Source organism: Odocoileus virginianus, chromosome 18 (assembly GCF_023699985.2).
Source record: "Odocoileus virginianus isolate 20LAN1187 ecotype Illinois chromosome 18, Ovbor_1.2, whole genome shotgun sequence".
NCBI classification, from domain to species: domain Eukaryota; kingdom Metazoa; phylum Chordata; class Mammalia; order Artiodactyla; family Cervidae; genus Odocoileus; species Odocoileus virginianus.
In genome coordinates, this window is record NC_069691.1 from 42,404,226 (window position 1) to 42,428,920 (window position 24,695).

Sequence of the window (24,695 nt, forward strand, 5' to 3'; positions counted from 1 at the left end):
GAATGTGAAAGGTGCTCAGTCTTGTCTGACTCTTTGCGACCTCATGGACTAAAGAGTCCATGGAATTCTCCAGGCCAGAATACTGGAGTGGGTACCCATTCCTGTCTCCAGTCATTTCTTTATCTTAAAAGAAAAGACTAAAAGAAGAAGTGATTAAAATCCATTATATTATAGACACTTGTTTAAGTGAAATCCTGAAACAACAGAAGGTAGGGATTAAAAAAAAATGTTACTTGAAAAAATAATCACAGATTAAAAATAGCTATAATTTTGTGGGGCAACAAACATATGTCAGATTTTACATCCAATTAACATTTAATCTAAAATTCACATTAACACCAGGATGTAGAAATGACTGTCTTTATTTTATAGATAAGGAGACTAAGTCTCCCAATTTCTGCCAGCTAGTAAGTGGCAGAGTTGACATTCAAATGCACAACCTGTATAAATAACAATTTGATTAGAGCGTCCTAGAAGGTGCTAGGGGTAAAGAATCCATCTGTCAGTGCAAGAGATATAACAGACACTGGTTCAGTCCCTGGGTCGAGAAGATCTCCTGGAGTAGGAAATGGCAACCCACTCCAGTACTCTTGCCTGGAAAATTCCAAGCACAGAGGAGCCGGGTGGGCTACATTCCATGGGCTCGCAGAGTTGAACATGACTGAGTGAGTGCAACAAGAAAAGTTTACTTACTACAATGAATATACTGCAAACATAATACATGATAAATCTAAGGAATGATTTATAAGATTTTGGGGGGAAAAAAATCCTTGATTTGAGACCAGGATGCCTTACTAATATAAAATACAATATTTGGTAGTGTGTACCATGTTCCTGAAGTCACCAGCAGAGAAGATCATGACCCTATATGATACACCACTTCATACCTCCAACAGAGATTCCAGAGACAGATGAAGTGGGCCATGGGTTTGAATGAGCACAGACAAACAGTAGGCTGCCTTGTATGATAACTTACAGATAATATATGCATTTTCAATAAATACTACAGAAAATTTAGAAATGTTACAAGAATTATAAGCAAGGAACTACTTATCATTTTTGATCTACTTTAGAATAATTGGATATACTATGCTGTGATTGAATTTAGCAGATTGGCATGCACTATACTAAAACTTCCACTGTTTATCATAAAATCTGCAAAAATATTTGATGTAATAAATATTCTCTACCTCTTTTATAGATAAAAGAATTGAATCTCGAAGATATTAAAACACTTAACCATTTGTATATAGGCAGTGAATGGTGAAGCACAAACTCAAAGTTAGGTAATCTAATTGCAAACCTTCATGTTGCATTTTTAGACCAGAAAATACATTAGATCATGAGGAAATAAAAAACACACTCAACTCATTAAGGGCACAGCAATTTTATGGGTATAAAGGTCCTTGGGTAATAAAAATACATCTGGATCAGTGAATTTCTACTACCTTCTCTGGACAAAAATTCCAACCCCCCACCCTTTACCTCACACCACCACCAACTGGACAATCTATTATATAAACACAGAAAATAAACCACAGTAATGGCTTTGCAGGAAACCTTATACAGAAAAATTGCTTCCTAATGATTTTGAAGCATCAGCATAGACTAGACCGGGGCTATTATTACGAGGGTTGCCCATTGAGATATCGGCAGAGAGAACATGAAAGACAACTCTAGATAGAGATCCACAGCAGAGTAAGAAGGAGAAAAAAGGGTGATATATCATTCGGGGGGGCGCTCCTTGTAGGAGGCTCTGAGGGATAATTCATATCCTGACTCTTCTAGTTTTTGGTGATCATACATAGGTCTTAAAGGTTTTGTGGCTAATGATAATATCACTCCAGTTTCTGTCTTCTTCACATTGCTTCTTCTCTGTGTGTTTCTGTGTCTCTGGTCTATATGTCTCTCAGAGGGACATTTCTGTTGGTTTACTGGATGATCAATTCTCAGAATCCTTAGATTAATTATATCTTCATATGTTTCATATAGTTTGAAGGATTAGGATGTTAGTATATAGTTTTGAAGTTAATCATTCACCCTAACATTAGGTGGAACATATTTATATCAATCTCTGTTGCTTTTCTACACAAAATATCAAGAACATTATCTGGGACCTATTCTCATGAGAAAATCCACAAAAGATGGAAAAGTCACCACTTGCTATTTCTTTCTTTCACATATACACTCAGCTCAAGTTTCTATACACTTTTAATTACTCTTTGATACCTTCACTTGGTTGTAGTACTTTTTTGTTTTGTTGTAATGTTTTGTCCAAAGTTTATTATCATTAGCAGTAGGTCTCATCTGATAGGCATGATTTCTCTATTACTGAAAGACAAACATGCCCAAACCCATTTAATTTGATTTAAATTCTTCCTATTCAAATTATTGCCTGTTCAACACTAATATCAGCAGCCCCTGGAAGATTGCTACGAAAGTAGATTTTCAGACTCCATTCTGGGCTGAGTGAAATAACATCTGCATTTTAACCAGATCACCAGTTGATTCTTAGGATATTAAAGTTTGATTATTATTGCTTACTGGAATATACTTTCTTCTTGTCACTTGTTTAAACACCTATATTTAATAGCTATTGTGATTCTTAATATACTTGAGACAAAAAAGTAAAAAATGTATGTCTGCATGTACTGGGAAGGGTAAGGAAAATTTGGAAAATTGGAAATAAACTTGGGTCTTTAAAGACTACGGAGCATTTGTTGTTAAAGAGTAGCTGAGCTAATTATATGTCTCCCTAAAATTTATTGTCTATCAGAACTATTTAAATATTATTATTACATATATTTGAAATGTTTTAAATTTCCATTCTATGCACCTCACACATGGCATGTGTGCATGCTGAGTTGCCTCAGTCATGTCCAGCTCTTTATGACCCTATGGACAATAGTCTGCCAGGCTCCTCTGTCTATAGACTTGTCCAGCAAAAATACTGGAGTAGGTTTCCATTTTCTCCTCTAGAGGACATTCCCAACCAAGGAATCAAACCCTCCTCTCTTGTATTCCCTGTGTTGGAAGGTAGGTTCTTTACCACTAGTGCCACCTGGAAAGCCCTTATACACATATTAGAAGAATGAAATTAGCTACTATTACAAAGACTTCCAGAACATTCAGTTTATTAACAACCTTGGGATGATTTTATTATACAGTTTATAAAATAATGTAGAACTTTAAAATACACCTGTGATTTTATTTGTTTATCCTAAAAATTTACAAATACACATAATTTGAGGTAATATTAAAAATGATATAAGATCAAGGCACACCAAGTCCTCACCCCAATTTATAGCAGTTCATGTTTACCTTATTGTAGTATGGGCTTCCCTGATAGCTCAGTTGGTAAAGAATCCACCTGTAATGCAGGAGAGCCAGTTGGATTCCCGGGTAGGGAGATCCATTGGAGAAGGGATAGGCTAAACACACAAGTATTCTTGGGCTTCAATTGTGGCTCAGCTGAAGAATCTGCCTGTATTGCTGGAGCCCTGGGTTCAGTCCCTGGGTTGTGAAGATCCCCTGGCGAAGGGAAAGGCTACCCAGTCCGGTGGTCTGGCCTGGAGAATTCCATGGACTGTATAGTCTATGGGGTCACAAAGAGTAGGACATGACTGAGCAACTTTCACTCACTCACTTTTACTCAAAATAGATAGCCATCTAAATTACACCTGTGATTTAATCAAAATATCAGTATGTGTCTTTTCCTTCCATCCTATTTCAGATCACATTTGATGAAATTATTACTATGTGGCTCATTCCAAAACTCTTTATGATTCATATGTCTAATTCATTTTTAGCCAAATTTATCTATTACTACTACTGCCATAGTCAGTGATTATAGATAGATAGTTAGGTACATGACATAATTTAGTAAGAACTATAAGATGCATAACTTAGCAAGATTGTATAATTTCTCTCTATATATATATTTATACATATATTATATATATAAAATTTAAAAATTTGGTGAAACATTAGGGACTTCAGAATATTCAATGAATGTGATGCACTGAGGGGAGTCATTATGTTTTAAGTCCTTTGCACATCTAACACAGACACTGAAAAACTAAAACTAGGATAACAGTATATTTAGGAATCTGCATTTCTGCTTGTCAAAAAACATAAATGTCTATTTCTGTATCTTCTCCACAAATCACATTTGATTTGAATTTTTTCCAGTGAATTATACAGTTTTATCTTTATCTCATGACTTAGAGAGAAGTCATTCATCACATTTTAAAAGTCGTTTTTTAAAGAAATTTCCTAATCATTATTTTTAAAAGATTGATTATCTTTACCAAAGACAGGTAAATGTCAATGTAATTTGTAAGATATGTAAGAAAGTAATTATGACAGAGGCTAATTGAAATTTATGGAAATGCATTGACATAATTAAACTCTCAGGGAAGTCATGGAAAATCTTAGACAACACAATAAACAACTCCCTATTTATGGGGCTTCCCTGGTAGCTCAGATGATAAAGCGTCTGCCTACAATGCGGGAGACCAGGGTTTGATCCCTGGGTTGGGAAGATCCCCTGGAGAAGGAAATGGCAACCCACTCCAGTATTCTTGCCTGGAAAATCCCATGGACTGAGGATCCTGGTAGGCTACAGTCCATGGGGTTGCAAAGAGTAGGACACGACTGAGCGACTTGACTTCTCTTCACTTCTTACTTATATTTACACTGTAGACAGTGGTCTATTTACACATATACACCCCACCATGCTCATTTTTGAATGTATGGCTATTGTTTTATTTTTCACAATGATAAAATTCTATTTTTTTATGTTTCTTTTAAATAGTGTTGAATAGTTTTTTCTTGTTGTTTATAATAACTTTATCCTATAAAGTTCTATTTTTTAATGTTTCTTTTAAATAGTGTTGAATAGTTTTTTGTTGTTATTGTTTATAATAACTTTATTCTCTAGAGTACCTGCTTCAGACCTGTTCTATAGTCTCTAAGCTTCCACCATGAACTCTGTTCTAGTTCAAAGCTGACCAGTACTTAGATAGGGCTTACTGTGTTCTGGATCTCATTTTTGCTTTCTTTCTCAAGATTTCATTCCTTTGAGTATTTATGAAAGAAATTGTAAGATTTTTTTTATATTTACTTAAAAACAAAACCTGGGAGCAGGAGAGGGGAGAAAGCATAGGAAGTATGGAAGAAACAAGATGAACTATAATTTTTAAAACTTGAAACCAGCTTAAAGAGACTTGGGAATTTGTTGTGCAATTCTATGTACTTTTGTTTGCGTCTAAAATTTTTCATAATGAAAATTTTAAAAGTGCCTTTTTTTTTGGGTAATCTCCACTCTCTCCTCCATCTAATTCCTCTTATTTTACATAGTTCCCTTAGCATTCAAATATATGCCAATACTAGCAATCTCTAAAACAATGAGCACCCAATAGTTGTCCCAGATGCTCTGCTCCTTTCTGTCTACAGAAGAGCTGATCTCAAGTCAATACCTCTCAAATGTATAGTTCAGATGATTTATTTTTACCTCATTTAAATATCTTCCACATTTTGAATATTAAAATTCCAAAGTTAACCTCTTATTTCACACATGAATACAAATATACACACAGATTATCTGATATCACCTTTACTTATCCCTCTGTTAGCAAATGGTACAATATTATTTGTTGTTCTGTGTTAGTCAAGAAAGCAAAAAAAGTCACCCTTCTGTGTTCCTTCTTCACTTATACTGTAATTTCAATTTGAGTACTTATTTCTACCAGATAACATTCTGGTCTCAGGCATGATTATCAAAAACTACATTATTCCTGGTTCCAAACAGGAAAAGGAGTACATCAAGGCTGTACATAGTCACCCTGCTTATTTGACTTATTATATGCAGAGTACATCATGAGAAATGCTGGGCTGGAGGAAGCACAAGCTGGAATCAAGATTTCCTGGAGAAATATCAATAACCTCAGATATGCAGATAACACCAACCTTATGGCAGAAAGTGAAGAGGAACTAAAAAGCCTCTTGATGAAAGTGGAAGAGGAGAGTGAAAAAGTTGGCTTAAAGCTCAACATTCAGAAAACTAAGATCATGGCATCTCGTCCCATCACTTCATGGGAAATAGATGGGGAAACAGTGTCAGACTTTATTTTGGGGGGCTCCAAAATCACTGCATATGGTAATTGAAGCCATGAAATTAAAAGATGCTTACTCTTTGGAAGGAAAGTTATGACCAACCTAGATAGCATATTAAAAAGCAGAGACATTACTTTGCCAACATAGGTCCATCTAGTCAAGGCTATGGTTTTTCCAGTGGTCATGTTTGGATGTGAGAGTTGGACTATGAAGAAAGCTGAAAGCCAAAAAATTGATGCTTTTGAACTGTGGTGTTGGAGAAGACTCTTGAGAGTCCCTTGGACTGCCAGGAGATCCAACCAGTCCACCCTAAAGGAGATCAGTTCTGGGTGTTCACTGGAAGGACTGATGCTGAAGCTGAAACTCCAATACTTTGGCCACCTCATGTGAAGAGTTGACTCGTTGGAAAAGACCCTGATGCTGGGAGGGATTGGGGGCAGGAGGAGAAGGGTATGACAGAGGATGAGCTGGTTGGTTGGCATCACCGACTCAATGGACATGAGTTTGAGTAATCTCTGGGAGTTGGTGATGGACAGGGAGGCCTGGCGTGCTGCGATTCATGGAGTCGCAAAGAGTGGGACATGACTGAGTGACTGAACTGAACTGAGATTATTCCTAGAAAAACTCCTGAATTGATCTCTGCTCTCAAGCTTAAATCACATCCACACTGCCAATCTGCCTTCCTACGAGTAGCATCACATTAATTTTTGTTTGTTTGCTTGTTTAAGTGCAAAATTTCTAAAAGTTAGGTCATACCACTGCTTAAAATTCTTCAATGTTTTGTGTGTCAGTACCATAGAGTATTGATTATTCTAGCTCTATAGTATAGTTTGAATTCAGGGAGCATGACACCTCCAGCTTTGTTCTTTTTTCTTAAGACTGTTTTGTCTATTTAAGGTCTTTTGTGCTTCCATGCAAAGTTTAGAATTATTATTCTAGGTCTGGGAAGAATACATTGGTGTTTTGGTAGGAATTGCATTGAAGCTGTATATTATATTAGGTGGTATGTTCATTTAACAATATGAGTTCTTCCAACTCATGATCATTATATATCTTTCCATCTGTTTGTGCCATTTTCAGTTTCTTTCATCAGTATCTCATGGTTTTCTGAGTACAGATCTTTTACTCCCTTGGTTAGAGTTATTCCAAAAACAGCAGACACACAGGTCAATGATATATAACTGAGAGCCTATAAATGAACAACCGTTATGGGGGTAACTGATCTACAGCAAATTAGGCAAGAATACACAATGAGGAAAAGATAGTCTCTTCAATTAATGGTATTGGGAAAACTGGACAGTGTAAGGAAAAGAATCCAACTGGAATGCTTTCTCACACCATATGGAAAACTAAATTCAAAATAGATTAAACATTTAAAATCTCCAAACCATTACCTTTTAATATTAACAGAAAACATAGGCAATATGTTTTGGCATCAGTCTTAGTGATATTTTTTCAGATATATCTCCTCAGCAAGAGAAACAAAATCAAAACTAAGCAAATGGGACTACAAACTAAAAAGTTTTTGCATAACAAAGGAAACTATCAACAAACCAAAATACTGTCTACTGAATGATAGTAGATATTTGCAAATAATATATCAAATAAGGAGTAAATATTCAAAATATACAAAGAACTCATGCAACTCAACATCAAAAACAAAAAACAACACAATTAAAATACACAGAAGATTCTGAATAGACATTTTCCAAAGAAGACATAAAGAGGATAAATAGGCACATGAAAAGATGCTCAGCATATCAGGTAAATACAAGTCCAAACAACAACAAGATACCAGCTCACAGTTTAAACCTAATGCATTGCCATATGTTAACTATATCTCAATATAACTAGAAGAAGAAAAAAAAAACTCTTCAATGGTTTATTGATGAATGTAGGATAAGATACAAATTCCTTACTAAGATCTTTTAGATTTTACACATTTTCATCCATATCTACTCCTGTGACTCAATCTGCTTTCACCCATCTCTCTTAACAACCAAATTTTGGTCACTTGACTTTTTTTCCTTACCCTTAAATATATCAAGTTCATTCTGATTTCAAACTCCTTTGCATTTTGGGTTTCCACTTCAAGAAAAATGTTTTACCTACTCTTTAAATTGTTTTATTTTTATTAATCTTTTAATTTTAAACGTTGACTATTCATAGATGTTTTTTGACTACCTTATGAAATAGTTCCCTTCATATACTCCTTCTTAAAATACTATGCCTTTATCGGCACTTCAGTTTATAGATAGTTCACTTAATTGATTATTTTGTCTTGTATGGTTCCCTTTTCTAAACTGTCTCCTTTATGAGGTCAAGCATATTTATATTTACTATTTAGAACAGTATCTGGTATACGATTAATCTTAAGTGAATTTGTTCAGTACATGAATACAGATTGACATTTCCAGACACTAAAATCTTTAGAGAATATTTCAATAATGATCTATGATAATTCAAATATAATATAAATTAATCCAACTTTAAATTATGATATATATATATATATATTTGTTAAATGTGCATAATAGATATCTATTTAAGTATAACTTATATATTTTTTAGAATAAAAACTATTTTTAAGTTACTTGTAAATTTTATGTTAGGGAAATATGATAATTTTCAGAAATTAAACTAACAGTCTCTTTAGTATTAAAACAGAATTTTAATTTTTGGAAACTGTACTTGAAGTACAGAAAGATAGACTGTACTGTGTAAGTTTAAGGTGTACAGACTAATTATTTCATTTACATGCATCATGAAATGATACCACAATAAGTTTAGTGAACATCCATGATTTTACATATATATAAAAAAATAAAGAAAAAGAAAAATGAATCTAAGAAGGGAGTGGGTATCACTTACAGCCACAGAGCCCTGGAATTCTGCAGCAGGAGGCATTCTTATGAACAGAATCAGGCTCCCTGACTTAAAAGAAATCAGAACATTCTCTAACACCGTCGTTGTTGTTTAATTGCTAAGTTGTGTCTGGCTCTTTTGTGACCCCATGGATTGTAGCCCTACCAGGCTCCTCTGTCCATGGGACTTTCCAGACAAGAATACTGGAGCGGGTTACTGTTTCTTTCTCCAGGGAATCTTCCTAACCCAGGCATCAAACCCTGGGTTTGATCTCCTACATTGGCAGACATATCCTTTACCACTAAGCCACCTGGCAAGCCCCTCTAGCACCATATACAAAAAGAAACTCAAAATGGATCAACAACATAAAGAACAAATACTTTAAAACTCTTAGAGAAAAACATAAGCAAAACAGTCTGTGCAATGTTGTTTTTGATTTGTCTCCTACAGTAATGGAAATAAAGAAAAATTAAACCAAATGAGACTTAATCACACTTAAAAGCTTTTGCACAGCAATATAAACCATAAGCAAAAAGAAAAGAAAACCTACAGAATGGTAGAAAATGATGCAACTAACAAAGACTTAACTTCCAAACATATAAAAACAGCTCATACAGTTTAACATAAAAATTAAAAAAAAAAAAGGGCAGATGATCTAAACAGATATCTCTTCAAAGAAGACATAGAGATGGCAAGATATGTGGGAAAATGTTCAACATCACTATTTATTAGAGAAATGCAAATCAAAACTAAAATTAGGTATCACCTCACATTAGTGAGAATGCCCATCATCAAAAAGACTACATATAATAAATGCTGCAAAGGGGATGGCGAAAAAGGAACACTCTTCTGCTGTCAGTAAACATGTGAATAAGTGCAGCCACTATGGAGAAGAGTATGGAAGTTCTTTAAAAAAAAACTACAAACAAAGTTACCATAGGATGCAGTGATCTCACTCTGGGGCATATATCCAGAGAAAACTATAATTAGAAAAGATGCATGCACCCCAATATTCATGAAACTCTGTTTACAATAGCCCAAGACAGGCAAGCAACCTAAGTGTCTATCAATAGATGAATGGATAAATATATACACAGTGGGATATTGTTCAGACAAAAACAATGAACTGGTGCTATTTGCCTCAACATTTACAGACCTCGAGATTATCATACAGACTTAAGTTAGTGTATGTACACACACACAAATACATCTGTGTACACACACACACAGACATATATATATATAATGTGAAAAAGTGAAAGCCACTCAGTCGTGTCTGACTCTTTGCAACCCCATGGACTATAGAGTCCATGGAATTCTCCAGGCCAGAATACTGGAGTGGGTGGGTAGCCTTTCCCTTCTCCAGGGGATCTTCCCAACCCAGAGACTGAGCCCAGGTCTCCCACATGCAGGCAGATTCTTTACCAGCTGAGCCACAAGAGAAGCCCAATAAGAAAAACCCTTTGACAAAATTCAACATCCATTATGATTAAAACTCTCCAGAAAGCAGGAATAGAAGGAATACACCTCAACATAATAAAAGGTATATATGACAAACCCACAGCAAGCATTACCCTCAATGGTGAAAAATTGAAAGCATTTCCCCTGAAGTGAGGAACAAGACAAGGGTGGCCACTCTCACCACTATTGTTCAACATAGTTTTGGAAGTTTTGGCCACAGTAATCAGAGCAGAAAAAGAAGTAAAAGGAAATCCAGATAGGAAAAGAAGAAGTGAAACTCTCTCTGTTTGCAGATGACATGATCCTCTACATAGAAAACCCTAAAGGCTCTACCAGAAAATTACTAAAGCTAATCAACAAATATAGTAAAGTTGCAGGATATAAAATTAACACACAGAAATCCCTTGCATTCCTATACACTAGCAATGAGAAAACAGAAAGAGAAATTAAGGAAACAATACCATTCACCATTGCAACAAATAGAATAAAATACTTAGGAGTATATCTACCTAAAGAAACAAAAGACCTATACATAGAAAACTATAAAAAACTGATAAAAGAAATCAAAGAGGACACAAACAGATGGAGAAATACACCATGTTCACGGATTGGAAGAATCAATATTGTCAAAATGACTATACTACCCAAAACAATCTATAGATTCAATGCAATCCCTATCAAGCTACCAACAGTATTCTTCACAGAACTAGAACAAATAATTTCACAATTTGTATGGAAATACAAAAAACCTCAAATAGCCAAAGCAATCTTGAGAAAGAAGAATGGAACTGGAGGAATCAACCTGCCTGACTTCAATCTCTACTACAAAGCCACACTCATCAAGACAGTATGGTACTGGCACAAAGACAGAAATATAGATCAATGGAACAGAATAGAATGCCCAGAGATAAATCCATGAACCCATGGATACCTTATCTTCGACAAAGGAGGCAAGGATATACAATGGGAAAAAGACAACCTCTTTAACAAGTGGTGCTGGGAAAACTGGTCAATCACTTGTAAAAGAATGAAACTGGAACACTTTCTAACACCATACACAGAAATAAACTCAAAATGGATTAAAGATCTAAATGTAAGACCAGAAACTATAAAATTCCTAGAGGAGAACATAGGCAAAACACTCTCCGACATAAATCACAGCAGGATCCTCTATGACCCATCCTCCCAGAATATTGGAAATAAAAGCAAAAATAAACAAATGGGAGCTAATGAAACTTAAAAGCTTTTGCACAACAAAGGAAACTATAAGCAAGGTGAAAAGACAGCCCTCAGATTGGGAGAAAATAATAGTGAACGAAGCAACAGACAAAGGATTAATCTCTAAGATATACAAGCAACTCCTGCAGCTCAATTCCAGAAAAATAAATGACCCAATCAAAAAATGGGCCAAAGAACTAAACAGGCATTTCTCCAAAGAAGACATACAGATGGCTAACAAACACATGAAAAGATGCTCAACATCACTCATTATCAGAGAAATGCAAATCAAAAACCACAATGAGGTACCATTACACACCAGTCAGGATGGCTGCTATCCAAAAGTCTACAAGCAATAAATGCTGGAGAGGGTCTGGAGAAAAGAGAACCCTCTTACACTGTTGGTGGGAATGCAAACTAGTACAGCTGCTATGGAGAACAGTGTGGAGATTTCTTAAAAAGCTGGAAATAGAACTGCCATAAGACCCAGCAATCCCACTTCTGGGCATACACATCAAGGAAACCAGATCTGAAAGAGACACGTGCACTCTAATGTTCATTGCAGCACTGTTTATAACAGCCAGGACATGGAAGCAACCTAGATGCCCATCAGCAGATGAATGGATGAGGAAGCTGTGGTACATATACATCATGGAATATTACTCAGTCATTAAAAATAATTCATTTGAATCAGTTCTAATGAGATGGATGAAACTGGAGCCCATTATACAGAGTGAAGTAAGGCAGAAAGATAAAGATCAATACAGTATACTAATGCATATATACGGAATTTAGAAAGATGGTAATGATAACCCTATATGCAAAACAGAGAAAGAGACACAGATGTACAGAACAGACTTTTGGACTCTGTGGGAGAAGGTGAGGGTGGGATGTTTCAAGAGAACAGCATTGAAACATGTATATTATCAAGGGTGAAACAGACCCATCAGGTGGCCAGAGTATTGGAGCTTCAATTTCAGCATCAGTCCTTCCAATGAATATTCAAGACTAATTTCCTTTAGGATGGACTGGAATGATCTCCTTGCAGTCCAATGGACTCTCAAGAGTCTTCTTCAACACCACAGTTCAAAAATATCTATTCTTCAGTGCTCAGCTTTCTCTATAGTCTAACTCTCATATCCATACATGACTACTGGAAAAACTATAGCTTTTGACTAGATGAACCTTTTTCAGCAAAGTAAAGTCTCTATTTTTTAATATGCTGTCTAAGTTTGTCATAGCTTTTCTTCCAAGGAGCAAACTTCTTTTAATTTCATGGCTACAGTCACCATCTGCAGTGATTTTGGAGTCCAAGAAAATAAAGTCTCTCACTGTTTCCATTGTGACTCTAGACAACAGCTAAAAGTCCATAAGATCTTAAGATTATTTGTAAGTTTGGAAAGAGGGTTATTATTGAGTTCTAGAGAAAGTGAAAGTCAAAGCCTCTCAGTTGTGTCTGACTCTGAAATCCCTTGCACTATACAGTCCATGGAATTCTCCAGGCCAGAATAGTGGAGTGGGTAACCATTCCCTTCTCAGGAGATCTTCCCAACCCAGGGATCGAACCCAGGTCTCCCACAGTGCAGGCTGATTCTTTACCAGCTGAGCCTTTAGGGGAGCCCAAATCTGCATTGATGACACAAGACTTCTATTGTCACTTAAAAATCTCATCCATTTATCACAAATTTGAGATCATGAACAGACTTTCCTGATTCTTAGGCTCCAGGATCCATCAGCGATACATGCTGCCTGAAAATCCACTTGCAGACAGATCTTCATAATTACCATGGGTGGAACCCACCATCTTAATAGTGATTTACCAACAATGTTCAGTCTTGCTGAAGTACCCACATTACATATTTCTTATGATGACTGAGGTAGTCTTTTTCACTGTGATTTTATTGGACTTAAACTGTACTTGCTTCCCTGATTAAAGGGATATAAGTTTCTATTCTGTTCTGTATTTTGCATTTTGTCACTTGAGTATTAAGTGACACTTCCTTAAATCTTTGATTTACAAAGCACTCCCACAGGAGTCAGGGGATTCAAAGCACTCCCACTTTTCACAGGGGACTCATGGCAGGGAAGGTTAAGGAAGGACTGTCATTACAAGGTCCAAGCAGTCATATGCCCACCATTCCCTTCTTGCTCTCCCAGCTCTGCCTTCCTTACTCCTACTCTTCAATTCACCATCTCATCTCCTTCCACATTCCTTTTCCTAATTCGAATCAACCCACACAGTATGAATGGCCTGCTGTTCAGGGAGGTGCCTTCCTCTTCATAAGTAGATACGGTCCCCTCTCAGAGGAGCCTTGCTCTATCAGTTGTCTATGGCATATAACAAATTACCACTTACCTGTGGTTCAAAAAAATGCACAGTTTGGTGGTTCAAATAAACACACATTATTCTCTTACATTTCTGGAAGCCAGAGGGGAGAAATGTTTTACAATGGGCCCAAATCAGTGTCAGTACAACCTTCAGGCTCCCTTCAGAAGAGGAAGCAGCTTTCCCAGTTTCTAGAGCTTCATTCTTTATTACATTCCTTGGCCTACAGTTCCTCTTTCCAGGCTCCCAGCCAGAAGCAGTATTATCACATTGAGAATGGCTTGGAACTCAGGGCACTTTTTTTAAGCACTGCAAACACAACAAAATGGGACTAAAAATAACTGCATACATGCACAGTTGGGGATAATATGGACCCCAAATAAACAGAGAGATCAAAAAACCCAACTGTCACTTTTGAGGAGACTAAAGCAAATCAGGGTGTCAGGAGCAAAAGCAGTGTATTCTTCATGTCCCCTGCACATATCACCATCTGAAGTGTGGGCAGAACATCTAAGCCATGTTCCCAGGCTACCCTTGGACACATCCCTAACATCACCCCATCTAAGGAACCAGCCAGGGAACCAGTTGTTTGTTCTCACTTCCCGCTGCTACAACAGGGGCCCCAAAAGAGCTTTGCCTGAATTTCCCAGCCTCTGATCAAGTTCTGTTGATAAAGAAGCCCAAGAACCCTGGTCAGTAACAACATCCTCTCCCCTCTTCTGTCTGTAGGATTTTCCCAACTGGAGTTGGTTGCCATTTCCTTCTCCAGGGGATCTTCCCAACCCAGCAATCAAACCTGCCTCTCCTGCATTGGCAGGTGGATTCTTTACCACTCAGCCACCAAGGGAGCCCCATTTGTGCATTACGGCCCACCTAGAAAGTCTATGATAATCTCCCCACCATGCAGTCTTAAGTTAATGGTATCCACAAAACTCACTTTTGTCTCATAAACTAACATTCACAAGTTGCAGGTATTAATATGTAGATCACTTTGATGAACACTATTCAGTCCACCACACCTGCTTATCTATTTTATCATTTGCTGCCAAAGCAGTGAATAACAAATTACCAAACACTTGCCAGTGCCTTCATGGAAAACATTCAGAGGGAATAAAATGTACACCCAAGGAAGTAAAAGTACAAAGGCAAAACTAATAACATGGAAGTGCTCCATACTTTCAGAAATATATTAATTAAAACTGCTGATGATATTTGTCATTTTTTGATAAAGGAAAACAATATCAAAATTGAAAAAAAAATTTCAATTGTTATAAAGTAAGACATTAGATAACATCTTGAAAGAACAAACAAAAATAGATATTTCCGTGCTAGGAGGGACAGTATGTGAGACATATAAGTAGATAATGAACAAATTTTGACTCACTATACACAAAACCAAATTGACCATGGTTCCAGAAATAATTACTGAGAAAATCAGAGGTTCATAAGCAGAGCTTTATTATGTATGAGCTGAGAAAGGAACTCAGTAAAAACAACACATGGAGATATGTTAGCACAATGCTTATTTTTTTTAAAGTCTTTATGTGGAGACTTGCTCAGAAATAGAACGTTATAAGCAGATTACATAAACTTAACTAGATTCCAAACTTTCACATAACATTGGACTGAATTTCTAGTTTTTATTCCCCTAAATAGGAAAATATTTTATAGTTCTTGACATCCCTTTGATAAGTCACATTAACAGCATCTGCTGATATGTGTAGGGGAGGTTGGCAGAAGCTGAGGTTAGTCCCACAACTATAATTTAAAATATTTTATATTTTATATCAAAATCTTTTATTTAACAGAATTTGTACAAATGCTTAACATATTTGAAGTGTTTCTTGTACTCATTTCCTCAAGCTGGCATAACAGAGTACCACCAACTGGGTGATTTAAGCATTAGAAACGCATCATTTCACAGTTCTGGAAGCTCAAAATCCAAAATCAGGGTAGAGTCCATCTGAGGATCTTTTCCATGAGCCTCTCCTAGCTTCTGATTTCTCTGTCAGTCATTGACTTGTGGGTACCACTCTCTGTGTCTCCATGTTCCCTCTATGAGTGTCTGTCTCAGGGCCCTAATTTCCCCTTAACATATATTTTACTGAGGTCCCCTTATGACCTCATATGAACTTGAACATGTTTCCAATTGAGTCACATTCAAAGGAACAAAGGTTAGGGTAGGACTACAACATCTTTTGCAGAGGGTGGGGGGCACAATTACAATACTTCTATTCATTTGTGTTGGACTTTGGTCATCTCTTACTATCAGATAATTTAGGGGAGCCAAACTTTTGATAAAAATTGTAAAGGAAAATATTGAAATAGATAAAAACTCTTTCCCTATGACTCTCAGTGTACATACGCACACATAAGAATTAGGATAATATTGAGATTATTAGAAGTGGTGAGACACCACAGTCTAGATTAAAAGCTACAGATTTCAAAGAAATATTCTCATGGGGCTCTAGAGTTTCCTAAACCAGACTGAATTAAAGTGAATGTCAAGTGTTCATAATAAACAAAGTCACAAGCTAAACTCTATGTGGGTTTGTCTATGTGTATAGACTCATGTGCATATTGCTTAATTAGATTCACATTTTCCCTTTCATTATTTCCTGTTTAATTTGAGAAAAGGGAGAAAGTCTTTGAAGACAGTTTTTTATTAAATCTTTCTCTAACCCTTTTTTTATGGATGCTATATATTTTCTTTCAATACATTTAAAAAAATTTCTTGTGATGATTCAGTTTTTTTTTTTTTTTGTACTCTATAACTCTTCCTACTGTATAAATCTGTCCAAACTTACTTCATATTTAGTTTTCTGAATCAGTTATCTTGCTTAATTAAGTTCAGCTGAGAACCCCAAATGTAAGGTCTATAGTAGTTCTCTGTCCATTTTGATGGGCTCAATATCTTATACTATTTTTATATATACATGGACAACCTTAATTACTCTTTTTGAGAACTTTAAGTCTTTACTACGTAAGCCAGTAACTTTTTGGAAACTAAAATTTGCAACTGTTTGTTGAAGTCCCTTAACTTTTACTGCATATTTTTTTCAGAACCAAAGTTTTATATAACAGTTTACCATTTGGTCATAAATTAATTCTGCTCATAATTAACAGCTAGAGTACAGACTGTTTATATGTAGGTGACCACCTTCACTTACCAGTGAACTCTTATAATCCATTGCTCTACTATAAATCAGAACAGAAAGGCATATTTTGCATTAAAGTGGATCAGTGAATTTTAAGAGCTCACTTATAAATGGTGGCAATTTTAGATATGAAGATATCAATTAAAGGACATAAATTATTTAACAGATCACCCTCCTCAACAAAGCAGCTTCAGTACAAATTGATAACATTGACACAGGTCCCCTGTTAGCTCAGAGGAAATGCTTCACAATCACATCACAGTTGAGCAAATCATCGCACAGATTTGGGTGCATTTAACTAGTTCGTGTTTTTCTGGCATTTTAAGAGTAAAACATCCTAATTCTACCCTCTCTTGCAAAATTATTCTTGCTATAGATCTTAATGAAAATAAATTTCTAGGAACCCTAAGGAACACTAAGAAACATGTTCACCTGAAGGTAATTAATATCATACAAGTTTGAAGAGTATGAATTCTTGGTGTAATAAAGTTTTTGATTACTTAATGTGAAGTCATCTCAGAGATAAATTAGGGAGACTATCAGTAATCAAACAAGGCTAATTCTGGCCAACTAGTCAGCATACTACCAGACCACCTGGCCTGCATCCTGAGAAATCTGTATGCAGTTCAAGAAGCAACAGTTAGAACTGGACATGGAACAACAGACTGGTTCCAGATCAGGAAAGGAGTACATCAAGGCTATATATTGTTACCCTGCTTATTTAACTTATATGCAGATTGCATCGTGCGAAATGTCGGGCAGGATGAAGCACAAGCTGGAATCGAGATTGCTGGGAGAAATACCAATAACCCCAGATATGCAGATGACACCACCCTATGGCAGGAAGCAAAGAAGAATGAAAGAGACTCTTGATGAAAGTGAAAGAGGAGAGTGAAAAAGTTGGCTTAAAACTCAACATTCAGAAAACTAAGATTATGGCATCCAGTCCCACCAATTCACGGCAAATAGATGGGGAAATAATGGAAACAGTGACAGACTTTATTTCCTTGGGCTCCAAAATCACTGCAGGTGGTGATTGCAGCCATGAAATTAAAAGATGCCTGATCCTTGGAAGAAAAGTTATGACAACCTCAACCTCAACAGCATATTAAAAAGCAAAGATATTACTTTACCAACAAAGGTCCATCTAGTCAATGCTATAGTTTTTCCAGTAGTCATGCATGGATGTGAGAGTTGGACTATAAAGAAAGCTGAGGGTCAAAGAATTGATGTTTTTGAACTGCGGTGTTGCAGAAGACTCTTGAGAGTCCCTTGGACAGCAAGGAGATCCAACCAGTCCATCCTAAAGGAAATCAGTCCTGAATATTCATTGGAAGGACTGATGCTGAAGCTGAAACTCCAATACTTTGGCCATCTGATGTGAAGAACTAACTCGTTGGAAAAGACCCTGATGCTGGGAAAGACTGAAGGCAGGAAGAGAAGGGCATGACAGAGGATGAGATGGTTGGATGTCATCACCGATGCAATGGATACGAGTCTGAGTAGGCTCCAGGAGTTGGTGATGGACAGGGAAGCCTGGCTTGCTGCAGTCTATGGGGTCACAAAGAGTCAGACATGACTGAGCAACTGAAGTATTCACACTAATGGGTAATATGTCAGCATATCTGAAATTAAATATAAAATCCTTAAGGTTTTCTTTTTTTAAACTGAATTATCTGATTTATTTTGTCTATTCTATATGTGTTCTTATATGAAAACCATCTACTTTTTTGTTAGCACTTGCTATTACTACATATAAAATGAGTTGTTATAACATGATAATTGACACTTACTGTACTACTTAGGGTTCTCCATAGAAACTGAACCAACAGGATGTATGTATATTTATACACATAGAGAGTTATTTTAAACAGTTGGCTCACATGATTATGGGGCTGGCAAGACTGAAATTTGCAGAGCAGGCCTATAGACTAAGAGATGCTAAAAAAGTTGACCTGAGTTGTAGTTCAAAGTCAAAGGCATTCTGGAGTCAGACTTTATTATTTTTGGCCAAGGGGGACCTCATTCTGTTTGGTCCACAATTATTTGGATGAGGTCCATACATATTTTGGAAGATAATCTGTTTTAGTCAAAGTTACTGATTTAAACAGCAATCATATTTAAAAAATGTATTTCCAGCAACACCTAGATCATATATGTACAATTGATCAACATTTAAAAATCGCTCTAATTGCTAAAATTCATTTGTAAATCATTGCAGGCAGATTCTTACCATCTGAGCCACCAGGAAAGCCCATTGTAAATCAATACTCAGAGTATTTTCTAAGTCATGCCCAGACATACATAGAGTGGAAAAACTTTTGGGTAGCCCTGTTGTGCGTGTTCCCAGGTGAGATCTAATAGGGTGATGTTCTAGCTTCCTGTTTCAAATCTTATCTGACAAGGGTTCTTCTTGTGGCCTATTTAATGCCATCTAAAACAAATGTGCCTTTATTTGTGACTTTTCTGTGTAAAATGACTCCAAATTGTACTACTAAGGAGTCAGCTAATATCCTCAAGTGCAAGAAGACTGTGGTAAGGTTTATGGAGAAAATATATGTGTTAGAATTATTAGCTGTGAGTTCAATGTCAATGAATCAACAAAACATTAAAAATATTTTTAAATAAAAACATTCATAAAACATATGCATTAATCACTTGATAAAAATATTGTGACCAGTCTTTTAGGAACTTAAGCTTGTATTGGACCCAGAAACAGTGCTTCATTAGTTCAGTGTTCCCGTGACTTTATGCAGCATCACTACAATGACTAATGAGAACAGACAGTAGGATATCCTTTCTTGTTGTTGTCTTAGTCATCAAGTGATGTCTATCTCTTACGTGACCACATGGATGTCTCCCACAAGGCTCCTCTGTTCATGGTATTTCCTAAGCAAGAACTAGAGTTGGTTATCCGTTCCTTCTCAAGGAGATCTCCCAACCCAGGTGTCAACCCCGCATCTCCGGCCTTGACAGGTGGATTCATTACCGCTGAGCCACTAGGAAAGCCCCAGGATTTCCTTGTTTAATTGTATTAATGTCTCTTTTATTTAAATGCACTACTTTACATCCTTAATATACATTATCGTGAGCTTTAAGAAGAGTTTGCTATAAATACAGGTTGAATTTATCTGAAGAGATAGAGAGATTATATAGGTAGATGAATAGATGGATAGAGTGACAGAGAAATACGTACACATGCCCACAAATAGAAGCCAATGCATTCATTTATACACACATTTTCTAGAAACAATGGTATTCAGTGGCATTTGGCACATCTAGTGCCCAGATGTAATAAGACATAATAAGACTCCATGGACAAATGAATGATTCTGGGACTGTGAAATTGGAAGTATAAAATATATGTGCAACATAGTATGCCAGAAATGTAAAATGTGCTTAATGATAGAGATATGTCAAAATATTATAGGATCAAGCTTGGTTACTCCCAATAGAAAAACCTATGACAATTTGAACCTCCCATCAAATCAATTTAGAATTTGTGAATTAAGTTTTATGTAAATGAACAAAATACATGGGAAAAAATGGAAAATTCTTACTCATGGAATAATGTCAACAGATAAATGTAGAAGAAACGATGAAGTTAGAAAATCACTATTTGGCAATCATCATAATAATAACATACAATAAAATTAATGAATGTAAAATGAGTGAGTAAAAGCTGAATGAAAAGAAGGACACTTATTTGTATTCAAAGTGTATCCACACACAGTACTTACTAATTTCTAAAGTAAAAATAGACTTTTCTATGGAGAGAGACCCACCAACAGACAAATCCTCAACCAGGTGACCAAGTTAACATCATAAATAATAAAATAAATCATGTACATCATAATATGATACACTGAGTAGAAAAATGATTTCTATGACACTCTGTCAAGAATGCATAAGCCAAATTGAATCATGAAAAATATAAGACAACCCTAAACTTAGGCCATTCTACAAGCATACTCTTTATCTGACAAAAGTATAAAGATTATGAAATACAAAGAAATAATGAGGAGCTAGTCCAGATAAAGAGAGATTAATTTTGTCTTTCAATTCATAATAAGTAACCCTGCCAACCAAATTTTTCTACTTTAATCTGCTCCAAATTTTGTGATTTTTCCCTATCAGTGTACATATTAGTGAAAACAGAATGTGTACAATACTAGAACTTTGTCTGGGTCCTCATTAAAAAAAGAAAAAAACAAAAACAAGTAGCATATATCTCAACATTACAATCAAACTGTTTCCACAGATGATACAAGAGGCAATCATGGTAGGATTGTCTTACCTCAATTTTATGAATATCTAAGGAGTAACTTGAGAAATTTGTACACTGGTTAGGAAGCAACAGCTAGAACTGGACATGGAAAAACATACTGGTTTCAAATAGGGAAAGGAGTACAGAGGCTATATATTGTCACCTTGGTTATTTAACTTATATGCAGAGAACATCATGGGAAATGCTGGGCTGGAGGAAGCACAAGCTGGAATCAAGATTGCCAGGAGAAATATCAATAACCCCAGATACACTGATGACACCACCCTTATGGCAGAAAGTGAAGAAGAACTAAAGAGCCTCTTGATGAAAGTGAAAGAGGAGAGTGAAAAAGTTGGCTTAAAGCTCAACATTCAGAAAACTAAGATTATGGCATCTGGTCCTATCACTTCATGGCAAATAGATGGGGAAACAGTGGAAACAGTGACAGACTTTATTTTTGGGGGCTCCAAAATCACTGCAGATGGTGACTGCAGCCATGAAATTAAAAGACACTTACTCCTTGGAATAAAGTTATGACCAACCTAGACAGCATATTAAAAAGCAGAGACATTAATTTGCCAACAAAGGTCCATCCAGTCAAGGCTATGTCTTTTCCCGTGGTCATGTATGGATGTGAGAGTTGGACCATAAAGAAAGCTGAGCACTGAAGAATTAATGCTTTTGAACTGTGGCATTGGAGAAGACTCTTGAGAGTCCCTTGGACTGCAAGGAGATCCAACCAGTCCATCCTAAAGGAAGTCAGTCCTGAATATTCATTGGAAGGACTGATGTTGAAGCTGAAACTCCAATACTTTGGTCACCTGATGTGAAGAACTGACTCATTTGAAAAGACCCTGATGCTGGGAAAGATTGAAGGTGGGAGAAGTGGACGACAGAGGATGAGATGGTTCAATGACATCACCGACTCAATGGACTTGAGTTTGGTAAACTCCGGGAGTTGGTGCTGGACAGGGAAGCCTGGCAGACTGCAATCCATGGGGTCTCAGAGAGTCGGACATGACTGAGCGACTGAACCGACTGACTGACTGATGGAGTAACTTGAATATTTTAAATATACAGTTGTTTTTGTTTGTTTGTTTGTTTTTAGCTACAAGTTTCTACTGACAGAGCACAGTACCTTGTCCAACCACTGCCAGGCAAATTAAGTAATATCCTAGGAGAACCAATAGAAGAGTTTGACATAGCCTTTGGAATCTGCAAGACATAGAGATTGGTACTAGGAATAAAAATATCTAAGTGTTACAGGCTATGGCTAGACTGATCTGTGGTAGCAAGTTAGAGAGAGATCAGAAATCTTTACCAGTCAAAGAATCAACCAGCTTAGAGCCATCATTTAACTTCAGAGGGCTTCATACAGGTGGAATTTATGGTCTCCATTGATGAATCCTTCATGTGTGCTAAGAAAATATCCAAACATCAATAACCACTCAAAGCATGCAAACACACACAATTACATGCCTTCACAAATCAACAAAGCACATCCCCAACTGTGAGGCCATTATAATACATGTAAAACTATATTAGACTATATATTAGACTATATATTGGTTTCTATAACATAGAAACCAAATGAAAATGTAAAGTATCTATAAATCTTTAACCCTTAGGTAAGAAATTAAATATTGGTAAAGTATGAATTTGCAGTAACAGAGAAATAAAGTTATATATAAAGTTCTATTTTATATATATGTATATATAAAGTTATATTACATATATTTATGCAAATAATTTATTTAAAATTTTAAAAGGCAAAGTTCACCCATTTCTCTCATCCCTTCACACTTCACCTCTGGCAACCATCAATCTCTTCTCTGTACCTATGAATTTGTGTTCTTAAAAAAAGTATGCTTATTATTTTACTATACTATTAAAATATACTAATATTAGCATGTTAATTAGCATTGCTATAATACATCAATTGTAATATTTAATATTAATAAATTACTATTGATATGCTTCAGGAGTTTGTGATGGACAGGGAGGCCTGGCATGCTACTATTCATGGGGTCATAAAGAGTCGGACACCCCTGAGCGACTGAACTGAACTGATTGATGTGCTTATACATAATTTTCATATATTATTTGTACTTAGAACATGTCATATTCTAAAGTCAGGTCAGTCAATAGGCCAAAAAATCTTAATAGTACAAAATCTTATCTCATTTTCATAACCCTCCATAAAGCCACTTCAACTGATTTTTCATTAACTTTCAAAGCACATAATTCCCTTTGATAAAATAGATTTCCATATTACCCTAAGACTACACAGATGAGGGTATCTCATTATTTTGAGACTGTATTATTTTTTATAACTTACCTAATGCTATTTCACTTTCAAGAGTCAGTAGAAGTCCTATCACCTCCTTGAAACCCCTTAGATTCCTGTTTTGTTAGTTTAAAAATACATATATGCTTCTTATCACATAATTACATTCTTCTATACTAGATTTTTGTAGGGGAGCTCTGCACATTTCATTAGAGAATAAGTTACTGGGGTGCAAATATCAAAATATTCAACCTGAATGAAATTGTCAAGTGTACAAAATGGGAATTCAATATTTATTCAATGACTGCTTTTCTGATCCACAACTCAAAATAATTATAAAGAATTTGCAATGAGGAAGTACCCTGATGACTTCTGAAAGTATTTTAATGGCTCTACTTTCCTATTTTTCACAATTTAAATGTCTGTAGAGAAAATATTTTTAAAATGTGATGATGAAAAGTTCAATACATCAGTGGTCTGAATTTTTAAGCTACATATTTTTAGCAAAACAAATTACCCAGAGGAATTCTAAATCCTCCAAAGCACACTGGTAGTATAACCAGTGCTGAGACATATTAATTCATTATTAATAAGTTATCAGAATTTATAACTTTTTATGAATGTTTCCATATCCCTTTTATGCCCTCAGGAAGTACACAGATCATAGGAGAAAGTAAATGAAAATTATGGCCCTACTGACCTCAAAATAAGTGTTTTCTAGATGAAATATGATTACATATGTAAACTTTATTGGGATATAGCAAATACTAGAGAATCAATTTAAATTCTTGTAAAATTCTTGTACTAGAGTGAAAAGTGAAAGTCGCTCAGTCATGTCCAACTCTTTGTGACTATATTACCTATAGCTCACCAGGCTTTTCTGTCCATGGAATTTTCCAGGCAAGAATACTGGAGTGGGTTGCCATTCCCTTCTCCAGGGGATCTTCCCAACGCAGGGATTGAATGCTGGTCTCCTGCATTGAAGGCAGATTCTTT